Here is a 13,411-nt window from a genome sequence, read left to right as displayed (position 1 = left end):
GCCTAGGAACATCAACATGCCTTTAGGTAGCAGCCCAGACCATGAATATCTGCATAGCCTTTGGTGGTAACAAGTGCCACAGACATCAACATGGCCCCTGTCCATATCAGGACAACAAACCCACTCATGGCCCTCAGTGGCTGCATGGGTCATGGGCCTCCACATGGCCTCACATGGCTACACACGCCACTCATTAGATATCAAACATTCAATGTATGAATCATTTTAGGAAATATGACATATTCAAGTAACATTATTAAAAGCATTTGGAATTATATAATAAGGACCTAAGCAGGACATGATACTTGTTTATCAGAATGGAGGCTATACTTAAGGATTGTGATAATATGAATAGACAGCCATAATTGATCAAAATAAAAATAGGCCTCCTAACCAATCTTAAAATAACTAACTATATCTAATATTTAAAGGACTCTAGGATTTTGTCTTATTGTAAAACATTATAATACAATGGGACTACTATAATATCAGTATTCCAGTTTATAGACATGCCATTTCTCGTAAAAAACTATTATCTGCACTCTGTTATACAAATACATCATTTCCCCTCAAAAGTATAGAATGTATTATAAATTCTCACTTAGAACATGTGAAGTCACATGTTTAAAAATACGAAAAAAAAAGAAAAAAAGAAAAAATCCTACTCACCTCCCTCCATCCAAATCCACACCCCTTATGTCTCTTCTTAGAAAACAATCAAGCATCTAAGAAAATTTTTAAAAAAATTGAAACAGGACAAAACAAATAAACAGAAGCAAAGGAACCAAAGAAAAAAATAACAAGAAACAGACACAAAGACACACACGTTTACACACAAAAAGCTACCTTAAAAACACAAAACTAGAATAAAATAAATAAATAATATACAACATAAACAAATATCCTGACTGAGTATTATGAGACAAAGAACCTCCAAAGACACCCTTGAGTTCCCTTTGTGTTAGCCATCTACTGCTTGGCAAGGGATTCACCCTTAAGAGTGCTTTGTATCCCTAGTAAGACTCCATTGGAGAAAACTAATTTTTTCATTTGTGAGTGGTTATTAATTAGAGATAGATTATGGGATAAAAATGGGGACCTGTGTCCACTTCTTATCTCAGCTCTGGTACCCTATCTGGCACAGACCCATGCAGGCCCTGTGCAATGCTCTGTGACTTTACCTGTGTGACATTTTAGATTTGTTTAGAAGGCTTTGTTTTCTTGATGTCCTCTGTCTCTCTGGTTCTTAGAGTCTTCTGTCTCTTATTCCATGAACACTAATAATTGGCTCCAGAATAACATATATCTTAGTCCCTTTGAGGTGAAAGTTGCAGATTTTTTAATGATATATTTCTCAGAATACTTTTAGAATTGCAACTATAGGTAAAATAGTTTTTTCATTTTTACTCATATCTTCTTACTTTTATTTTAGCCCAAATGACAATACCCAAAAATAAACTAATTAAAAGAAGAAGACACTTTCTTAATCTTTGAAGTAAAATAGAAGCATAGGATGGTGTAAAAAAAAAATTCTGTCCTGATATCACATGTGTATTCCATGAATTGCTACTCATGTGAATACGCAGTTGGCATTCCAGGGATACCATAATTGGGGGCATAAATGTGATGGCAATGTACTAAGATGGGCAAAAGGTAGCTGTGTGTCTCTTCCACCCATTGGATAGTATTTAGTGCTTTATGTCTTCTAATATGAAAGCTGAAATCTGTGAACCACATTGACAACCTTCAAATCATCCTTATAGTCTTTATAATATTAGGTATGGAGTTATAATTTCCAACACTAACACGGGCTTCTGGAAAATTCTTCAAGTTATAATTATTAAAAACTAAGTAATGAATGTATGGGAAAACTATGCAATTTAATGGACCAGTGAATATAGACCACAAAATCTACTTTGGAAATCATCACCATAAAAGTACTTGTAAAAAAAATTATAAATCTATATCTGTATACATTTGTTAGAAAAATGAATGGCTTCAGCCAAGCATGTTCTATGAAACAGTGACCCATCTGTAAAAACAAAAAATCATTTTACTGATTGATCCCATATTATCTTCAATTTATTTCACCTTCTTCCACACTTGTGAGAATAAATCAGTTGTCTCTTTATGTTCCTGTAGGACTGTTTAAGAACATATAGGTGCAATATTGCTCCTGCAGTATAATCACTTACAAATATTCTTTTGTTTCTTATTGAGGACAAGGACTTAAGGCATTATTGTTTTTTCAAACATTCGTTTATGCTATAAATCGTGACTGACAACTTGAATATGCTTCAACGTGTTTCTGTGAAGAATTTCTGGCTCTTGATAGAACTCAATTTATTATTGACAGATTCACTATAATTTCTGATATTTCTTTAACAAAAAAATGTTAGGTATCTAATAGTAGCATTTTGAATCAACCACAAGACTCTCTCTCTTTTTTTTTCTTTTTTGTTTTTACAGATGGGTCACTGTTTCTCTGTAGCATTGGAGCCTGTCCTGGAACTTGATCTATAGACCAGGCTGGCCTTGAACTCACAGAGATCCACCTGCCTCTGCCTCCTGAGTGCTGGGATTACAGGCGTGTGCCACCACCACCTGGCCAAGACTCTCTCTCTCTTTTTTCTTTATTATGTGTTTTAATTTTATACATCAGCCATGGGTTCCCCTGTCCTCCCCCCTCCGCCCCATCCCCACCTTGCCCCCAGCCCCTCCCCTCCATTCCCATGTCCTCCAGGACCAAGACTCCCCTGGGGATTCATTTAAACCTGGTGGGTTCAGTACAGGCAGGTCCTGTCCTCTCCTTTCAGGCTGAGCATGTATCCCTGTGTAAGCCCAAGGTTCCAAACAGCAGGAAAGGTCCTCGTACCACAGCCTGGGTGCCTCCCAAACAGATCAAGCTATTCAATTGTCTCACTTATCCAGAGGGCCTGCTCCAGCTGGGGGCTCCACACCCGTTATTTCATAATTCATGTGCTTTTTTTCGATTGGCTATTCGTCCCTGTGCTTTTTGCAATCTTGCATTCAACAATTCACACTCTTGCAGTCCCTCCTTTTTCTCGACCATTGGACTCCTGGAGCTCCACCTGGGGCCTGGCTGAGGATCTCTGTATCTGCTTCCAACAGTTATTGGATGAGAGTTGTAAGACGACTGTTAGGGTGTTTAGCCATCTGATCACCAGATTAGGTCAGATCAGGCTTTCTCTTGACCATTGCGAGCAGACTACAGAGGATATATCATTGTGGATTTCTGGGGACCTCGTGAGCACTCTGCCTAATTCTGTTCTCGTGATAATTTTTGACAAAGAAGCCAAAAATGTACAATGGAAAAAAAGAAAGCATCTTCAACAAATGGTGTCAGCATAACTGGATGTCAATGTGTAGAAGGCTGCAAATAGATCCATATCGGTCACCATGCACAAAATTTAAGTCCAAGTGGATCAAAGACCTCAACATAAATCCAGCTACTCTGAACCTTATAGAAGAGAGAGCAGGAAGTACTCTTGAACGCACTGGCACCAGAGATCACTTTCTAAACATAACACCAGTAGCACAGACACTGAGAGAAACAATCAATCAATGGGACCTGTTGAAACTGAGAAGCTTTTGTAGAGCAAAGGACATGGTCAACAAGACAAAACGACAGCCTACAGAATGGGAAAAGGTCTTCACCAACCCCACATCTGACAGAGGGCTGATATCCAGAATATATAAAGAACTCAAGAAATTAGACATCAAAATGCCCAACAGTCCAATTAAGAAATGGGCTATAGAACTAAACAGAGAATTCTCCACAGAAGTTCAAATGGCTGAAAGGCATTTAAGGAAATGCTCAACATCCCTAATTATCCAGGAAATGCAAATCAAAACTACTCTAAGATACCACCTTACAGCTGTCAGAATGGCTAAGATCAAAAACACAGAAGACAGCTTATGCTGGAGAGGATGTTGAGCAAGGGGAACTCTCCTCCACTGCTGGTGGGAATGCAAGCTTGTATAACCACTTTGGAAATCAACATGGCACTTCCTTAGAAAATTGGGAATCCATCTCCCCCAAGACCCAGCTGTAGCACTCTTGGGCATATACCCAAGGAATGCTCAATCATACCACAAGGGCATTTGCTCAGCTATGTTCATATCAGCATTGTGTGTAATAGCCAGAACCTGGAAACAACCTAGATGCCCTTCAACTGAAGAATGGATAAAGAAAATATAGTACATACACACAATGGAGTACTACTTAGAAGAGAAAAACAGTGACATCATGAGGTTTGCAGGCAAATGGATGGATCTAGAAAAAAATCATCCTGAGTGAGGTAACCCAGGCTCAGAAGGACAAACATAGTATGTACTCACTCATAGGAGGATACTAGATGTAAAACAAAGATGACTAGACTGCTACACAACTCCAGGGAAGCTACCTAGAAAACAGGACCCCAGGAAAGACCCAGGGATCACCCAATGCCAGAGAAATGGATGAGATCTACATGAACAACCTGGAAGACAGTGGGAGTAATGAAGGGCAAGATTTGAGGGAAAGAAAGCTTAGGGGAGCAGGAGATCCCAGCTGGATCAAGAACAGAAAGGGAGGATGAGGATTAACAAACCATGATAAATGAAGACCAAAACTCTCTTTTTAAGGAAAATAGTGTAAAAATGCTAAGTTCGTGTATTTTTATTTTATTGAAATTTTGAAGTCTCCTGTCTTAGCAGATGTTTATTTTCATGTTAGAGTTATTAGGTATTTTGGAGTTGTGGTAGCCAAATACTTGTTTAAACCCATTTTAAGGGGGAAACAGTTTATTTTGTCTCATGGTTTCAGAGTACTTACAGTCTATCACACTGGGGAAGGCATGCTAGAGGGCTCAAGACCATCACAATGGAGGAGAGGCTCTATGTATTTTATATAGCATGACAGAATAAAATCAGGGAGAAAAGACTAGAAGATCAGTGCACATAATTTTCAAAAGCCCAACCCTAGTCACCTCCTTGTATACACCACACCCCATGCAAAAATAAAGCCTCAGAGTCTTCAAAATAGTACTGTGCTACAAGCTGAAGATCAAGTGTTCAAACATGACTTTTGAGGAGCATCTTGGGATCATATTATAACATTCTACATGAGCCTGGAGAGGCACAAACCCAATTAACTTTGCACAATATGTGTATCCTTATATAACATGCTTCCAGCAGCACAGAATAAACATTTACATTCCAACATGGAAGAACTGAGGGACATCAGGAAAGATTGCACCCAAGCAACACCAGTACATAGGAAGTCATACACTGAACCCAGTTCCCTATATAGGATATTTGGGACATGTGGTGGCATCTCAGTTCCAACAAGCTGAGAAAAATTCCATCCACATACACTTTCCATTTACAGCACATGAGGCTTCTCTCTGAAGCTGACCTAAGTACTTGCATTCTTTGTTGACAGAAATCCTATATTCTACTGAAAATGAGGCTTCATGTTTAAGATCTGCACATAGCCTTCTTAGAGGCTTTGGGGAGGGGGCCAGAATTCAACCCTGTGCAAATTGGCTGTCCAGTGCTTATATACCACCATAATTTTTGGATCATGTATTTCTGGAAAATCACCACAACATGAATCATTTCAGTTTCTGTTGACAGCTAGAGAAGACGTCTGGCATCCTTCTAACATAGCTGTAGTTGCCTCTTGAGTATTTGGTCATAAACCTGAGACAACATTAGTGAAGCTTTGAAAATGGGTGAGTGCATTCAAACATTGGAGTCTTCAATGGAAAGAGTCTTATCTTCAAAGTATCTTTCTTGTTGTCCAAATGCAAAGTGCCCGGGGTCTCTTTAGTGACACTAATTTCTTTTATAGTTATAACTGTTTCATCTGTGCTTGCGGTTACTGTGACATTAATCATGTCCACACTCTTTATCTCATCAAAACACACTATTTCAAATCTCTCTACTTTACTCTGTTCTTAAATCACACTAGAAATCTGGCTAAAAGAGGAGAAAAATAATTATGACAAAGTCTAAATATTATGCTGTCTCAAATTTTCTTTTCCTGAATAAGTAAGCGTGTAACTTTCATATTCAACTTTATGACAGCTTTCAGGACAGGAGCAAACCATAGACATATTCTTTGCCAGAATGTAATAAAAAAGGAATTCCAGTTCATTTGCTGAACAGATTTGCCACTTTTGAAACCTTATTGGTCCAGTCTCAATGCTTTACATTTCTACTGGCATTCTATGCATTGCAGCTTCCACTAGAATGGATTATCAAACTTTGTATAATTCTGGGGTTTTTTGAACCTGTGTCTTTTATCTCGTCCATGTTCCTTCTACAAAGAATATCCAATGTCTCCAATGTTATAGAAATTATATGTGGCTGAGTATTATGACAACCACAATTTCAGCCATTATACACCATCCTTTTTCATCACTGAAACCAAATTCCTAGCAGAAACAAGTGATGGGAACTAACCTATCCATTATGTTTGGGAAGGCATGGTTAAGTTCATACCTGTGGGATCATGTGACAGTCCCCGCAGAGCCTGGCCGATCAGGAAAAGAATCATCAGGAAAGAATATGGTGTGTGTAATTTCCAAAGATCTGCTTCAAATGACCTACTTCTATCAGCCAGTTCCCACCTCCTAAAGGCTCTGCATCTACAAAACAGTGCTGCCCCTTGGGGACTAAGTCTTTGAAACATGAGCCCATTGGGAATGCATCAGATTCAAGCCATAACCATGATGTTGGTTTTATTTCTTATTAACACCACCAATTTGGTTTTCTCAACTTTTCTTTCAGCCAGAAGTGGCCCATCATGATTCATTTTCAAATGTGATATCAAATGGGATTGGCAGGTAAATTATGAGAAAAAGTATCTATTTTTTGCTTTGTTTTGTTTATTATTTGTTTTATGCTACTTTCACTCAAGAATAATTATATAGAAAGCTGTAAGTCTACCACATTTTCCCAATGTAACCACCATGCTTCTTCTAAGTCTAACTTAGTATGCCAATTAGTCAAGCTGACTTTATTTCATCCACCTAGGCAAGTATTAAGCTAATAATTTTTAAAAAAATAAATTACAAAAACCAGAAAGATCAAATGAAGAGTTGAAAAGTAAAATTTTAATTTAAATTATTATCTCAACAGCATCAAAAATATTTAGTAAAAGGATCTTTGTCACAATTATCTAGAAAAAAGAGGGCTGACAAACAGGCTCCATAGATAAAGGAAGTTACTGCCAAGCTTGATGATGAGAGTTCAATTCCTGAATCTACCTGATGGGAGGAGAGAACCAACTCCTACAATGTGTCCTCCAAATTCCACAGGGGTACCCTGCTTATACCCCAAGTTAACAATAAATCTAAAAATAATCAGACCAGGAGACTGAAGACATAACTCAGTAGTATCATGATTGTCCAGCTCATATGAGGACCCAGGGCTATTAATCAGCTTATGAACAAAGAAGCTGCTCTGTCCACCTAATACCATGTGGACAGCCTGAAAACAACCACAGCTACTAAGAAACAATATTATTTGGTTGACAGAGTAGCTGAGTGCCTGCACACCTGCATAGCATAGAAGGCTTTGGATTCAATTAAAAGGGCACACCTTTTAATTATATTTTATTGATTCAGCAAAGATGGTATGATTAACAGAATGTTTCCAGTTATATTTTATGACACTTGAAAAATGTGTCAAGTAAGGATACTTTCATATATTGAGAACATTATTGATAATAATGTTATACAAATACAGCATACAGTGGATATTTAAATTAATCCATGATCCAGCATTTGTAATAGATTTAGAAAGATAATACATTTTGAGAACTTTTAATAAAAAATAAGATATTACTGGTATTTTAAAATAAAATGTATAAAATATTAGAAGCAGTGGAGAAATAATTCCAATAGCAATTGGAGAATAAAACTATCATAACCTCTATGTTAATTTTCAGACTATAACAACAGAAGAAGGCAGAATATAGATACATGATGTAAATTGCCTGAAACGTGGAACATGAGGAACCCTAGCACATTTCAAAAGTGGTGTAGTACTATCTTTTAAAAGACTCCAGGATAAAAAGTAACTACCTTCTGTTTCATGTCAATCCCACTTTTAAAATGCATATGGTTCTTCTAGCCTGCTGAGCATAGCAGAATTCTATAAACATATCATCATATAGAAAATATTAAACTCAATCTTTCTTCTCTGAATAACCCATTTCAAAGATAGTAAAATACCATTATCACTTGATCATATCATTTCTAATTTGAATAAATCTGAATGAATTTTCTATTTAAAAAGTTTGAAAGACATAGCCTTAGAATACTTGACTAGCACTCAAAATTTGGGTAAAGTCACAGTACTGAAAAACAAAATTACATTTTAATTATTGGCACTTTTCTTTCTAAATACCTCCTAAAGCATGATCCCAATAAAAGTTTATAAAATTTGATAGAATATTATACAGACTCTTATAACTACAGCTGTAAAATAATAGTCACCGACTGTGCATGAGGATCTCTGCATACCTGCTAGGGGAACGTTCACTGCGTTTGATACCAAGTGACCTGTCCCCGTAGGTCCTCCTTTTATTCTCTTCCCCACATCTTCATGATCCATTTGAAGAACAACCTTGGTCTCCCATGTGACTTTCTTATATGAATTACTTGTTTCCTTTCCATATGAATAAGAAACATTTTATTGTATAAACCATCACAAAGGTAGATTATTGTAGCCACTAAAAAGCCACATGTCCAGACCCCAAATTCTTTTTTTTTTTTGAGGCGGGGGGATTTGAGAAAGGGTTTCTCTGTGTAGCTTTGGAGCCTGTCCTGGAAGTCACTCTATAGACCAGGCTGGCCTCGAACTCACAGAAAACGCCAGCCTCTGCCTTCCAAGTGCTAGGATTAAAGGTATGTGCCACCACAACCTGGCTCATTAGTTGTTGTTACATACAGATATAGCTATATCTATATGTACAAAAATACATTGATATGTATAAATACAACCTGCTCAGTATGTGGAAAGTTAATTTGTGTTTATGTTTCCAGGACTGACCATTTGGTATGGATAACCAATTAGTGTGCCCTGGCATAGACTATTCCGCCTGCTGTCAGCAATTTTTTTTTAGTTCACATTTTTAAAATTTTATTTTTATTTTTATTATAAATAAATTTTCTATTAATTTTACATACCAATCACATATTCCCCCTCTCCTCCCTCCTCTCACCACCCCCAGCCTTCCCTACAACCCATCCCTCATTCCTACCTCTTCCAAGGCAAGGTCTTCTGTGGGGAGTCAGCAGAACCTGGTACACTCAGTTGAGGCAGGTCCAAGCCCCTCCCCACTGCATCAGGCCTGCACAAGGTGTCCCAACATAGTCACTGAGCTCCAGAAAGCCCACTCATAAACCAGGGACAGGTCCCAATCCCATTGCTTGGGGGCCCCCTAAACAGTTCAAGCTAAAGAACTGTCTGCCTGGCCATGAATCTCTGCATCTGCTTCCATCATTTACTGGATGAAGGCTCTATGATGACAGTTAGGGTACTCATTAATCTGATTACTGGAGTAGGTCAGTTCAGGCACCCTCTAGACTATTGCTAGTTGTCTAAAGTGGATTTATCCTTGTGAAAAATCCAACCCAAGGAAAATACACCAATGAAAACACAAGCAATAGATAATCCCACAACAACAAATACCAAAGTAGGGAAACACACAATACTACCACCAAAAAAAAAAAAAATTGAATTAACAATCACTGGTCATTAATATCAATGATATCAATTCACCTATAAAATGACACAGCTGACAGAATGGATATGAAAAGAGGATTCATCCTTCTACTGCATACAAGAAACACACTACTTCAAAGACAGACACTACCTCGGAAAAAAAGGCTGAAAAAAGACTTTTCCAATCAAATAGATTTAAGAAGTGAAGCAAGCTGGTATAGCTATCCTAATATCTAATAAAATATACTTCAAACTAAAATCAGTTGAAAGAGATCAGGAAGTACATTACATATTCATCAAAGGAAAAATCCACCAAGATGAAGTCTCAATTCTGAACATTTGTACCCCAAATACAAGGGCACCCACATTTATAAAAGAAACATTACTAAAGCATTTCTTGTCTGTTTTTTGTGAAGAGTTTAGGCATCTTAGACTTTCCACCATCCACTGTGGATGTCTATTAGTATTATCTTATCTTTGTTCAGTTCATGTTGAGGCAGTCATGTTGATGAAAATTTATGTGTGTACTTTCTGACATTTTTTATTGTATTTTTTAAATTTTATAATTTAACTTAATTTTACATATCAGCCACAGATTCCCCTGTCCTCCCTCCTCCCACCCACCCCCAACTCCCCAGCTCACCCCCCATTCCCATCTTCTCCAGGGCAAGGACTTCCCTGGGGATTCAACTCAACCTGATAGATTCAGTACAGGCAGGTCCTGTCCCCTTCTCCCAGGCTGAGCAGAGTGTCCCTGCATAGGCCCCAGGTTCCAAACAGCCAGCTCATACACTAAGGACAGGTCCGGGTCCCACTGCCTGGGTGCCTCCCAAACAGTTCAAGCTATTCAGTTGTCTCACTTATCCAGAGGGCCTGATCCAGTTGGGGGATCCTCAGCTATTGGTTCATAATTCATGTGCTTCCACTAGTTTGGCTATTTGTCCCTGTGCTTTTTCCAATCATGGTCTCAACAATTCTCAGTCGTACAATCAATCCTCTTTCTTGCTAATTGGAATCCTGGAGCTCCACCTGGGGACTGGCAGTGGATCTCTATATCTGCTTCCATTAGTTATTGGATGAGAGTTCTAGCATGACAGTTAGGGTGTTTGGGCATCAGATCACCAAACTAGGTCAGTTTGGGCTTTCTCTCGACAATTGTCAGTAGTCTATTGTGGAAGTATCTTTGTGGATTTCTGGGGACCACTCTAGCACTTTGCTTCTTCCTATTACTATGGGGTCTTCATTTATCATGGTCTTTTTCCTTGTTTTCCCTCATTGTTCTTGAACCAGCTGGTATTTCCCGCTCCTCTAAGCTCTCTTTCCCTCAATCCTTGCCCTTCATTACCACCCCACTTCTTCATGTCAAGTTTGCTCATGTAGATCTCATCCATTTCTCTGTTATTGGGCAATCCCTGTGTCTTTCTTAGGGTCCTGTTTTCTAGGTAGCTTCCCTGGAGTTGTGAGTAGCAGTCTAGTCATCTTTGTTTTACAACTAGTATCCTATTATGAGTGAGTACATACCATGTTTGTCTTTCTGAGTCTGGGTTACCTCACTCGGGATGATTTTTTTCTAGATCCATCCATTTGCCTGCAAACCTCATGATGTCATTGTTTTTCTCTGCTGAGTAGTACTCCACTGTGTATATGTACCACATTTATTTATCCATTCTTCAGTTGAAGGGCATCTAGGTTGTTTCCAGGTTCTGGCTATTACAAACAATGCTGATATGAACATAGCTAAGCATGTGCCCTTGTGATATGATTGAGCATTCCTTGTGTATATGCCCAAGAGTGCTATAGCTGGGTCTTGGGGATATTGATTCCCAATTTTCTAAGAGAGCACCATATTGATTTCCAAAGTGGCTGTACAAGCTTGCATTCCCACCAGCAGAGGAGGAGAGTTCCCCTTCTTCCACATTCTCTCCAGCATAAGCTGTCTTTGGTGTTTTTGATCTTAGCCATTCTGAAGGGTGTAATGTGGTTATCTCAGAATCATTTTGAGTTGCATTTCCTTGATGATTAGGGATGTTGAGCAATTCCTTTAATGTCTTTCAGCCATTTGTGCTTCCTCTGTTGAGAATTCTCTGTTTAGTTCTATAGCCCGTTTCTTAATTGGACTGTTGGGCATTTTGATATCTAATTTCTTGAGTTCTTTATATATTCTGGATATCAGCCCTCTGTCAGATGTGGGGTTGATGAAGATCTTTTCCCATTCTGTTGGCTGCCACTTTGTCTTGTTGACCATGTTCTTTGCTCTACAAAAGCTTCTCAGTTTGGAACCTTGGGCTTACACAGGGACACTTTGCTCAGCCTGGAAGGAGGGGACTGGACCTTCCTGTACTGAATCCACCAGGTTTGAGTGAATCCCAAGGGGAGTCTTGGCCCTGGAGGAGATGGGAGTGGAGGGGAGGGGATATGGGGAGGGTGGGGGTGGGGGCAGGAGGTGGGATGATGGGGGAACCCATGGCTGATGTGTAGAATTGAGGCACAAGTATAATTAAGAAAAATAATAAATAAACAACATGACTTTATATATATATCAAGTTGACATAATACTATCCAGTGCCAATTCTCAGTTATTTTTATGTTAATGACAGATTGCAATTCCTTCAATATCTGCCATTCACTACTTTCTCTTGTATATTGCACCCTTTTGTTATCATCTAGCACATACGCAGTGTGTAATGCTGACTATACATTCTCATACTGCAATTTAATACTATTTCTCATCTGGCTACTCAAATACTTATCAGTCCCTTAAAAACTCTTTTGACATTTGTCAATATCTTTTCTGACATGTAATTTTTTATTTAGCATAATGTATTACATTGTATATTTTTTCTGCTTTTATGTCTTCTTTTGATCCAACTTTGCTAACATACTATGCTACGCACCTCAGTATTTAATCATATGTGGGCTCAAACATATATGGGTAGTCAGTATCAAAGAAATCACATCAACTTATTTTACATTTATTCACTTAATAATCTTGAAAGAATATTTACTGTGAAGTATTTAACTGTGTCAGAGCATATCAATGTCAGACACAAAAATTGGAGATGACAAAAACATCATTACCTCTATTTTGATTAAAAGTCATACCAAATTGAAGAAGAGGAGAGAGATGGCTCAGGAGTTAAGAGCACTGACTGATGTTCCAGAGGACCCATTCACTTCCCAGGCCATCCGGTGTCCAATCATGTCAGCATTACCAAAAAAGTCATACAGAATTGTAACAAGTGTTTGCCTTATGATATAGGCCTTATTCATATTTTATTGTATTAGCCCACTCTTCAAACTTAATCTGAGGATCATCTCTGTCATCTGAAAGCACCATATGCATAATCTAGTTAGTTACTCAAATCATATGATTTGGAGGTTCTCCATAGTCAGGTGTTGGCTCTTCAAGTATGCATGCACATTTCTATAATATAAGTAAAATAAAGGATGTTGAAATTTTAGTACTCACACTAAGTGCAGAGACTCATCACAGCCTATTGTTTCATATAATAAAGTTTTGAAATATCTCCAACTAGGAAGGTAAATTATATATTTTGCAACATATTTGTTTGGTGTTAATAGAAATAAAACTTTTTCTGAGTTGCAACATAATATTATTGGGTCAATTTTCATTTTAGTATATTGTTTTACCAGAGGACAGTTTAATCTT

The sequence above is a fragment of the Onychomys torridus genome, chromosome 23 (assembly GCF_903995425.1).
Source record: "Onychomys torridus chromosome 23, mOncTor1.1, whole genome shotgun sequence".
Lineage (NCBI taxonomy): Eukaryota > Metazoa > Chordata > Mammalia > Rodentia > Cricetidae > Onychomys > Onychomys torridus.
The sequence above is the reverse complement of the archived record's forward strand: the minus strand, read 5'-3'. Positions refer to the sequence as shown.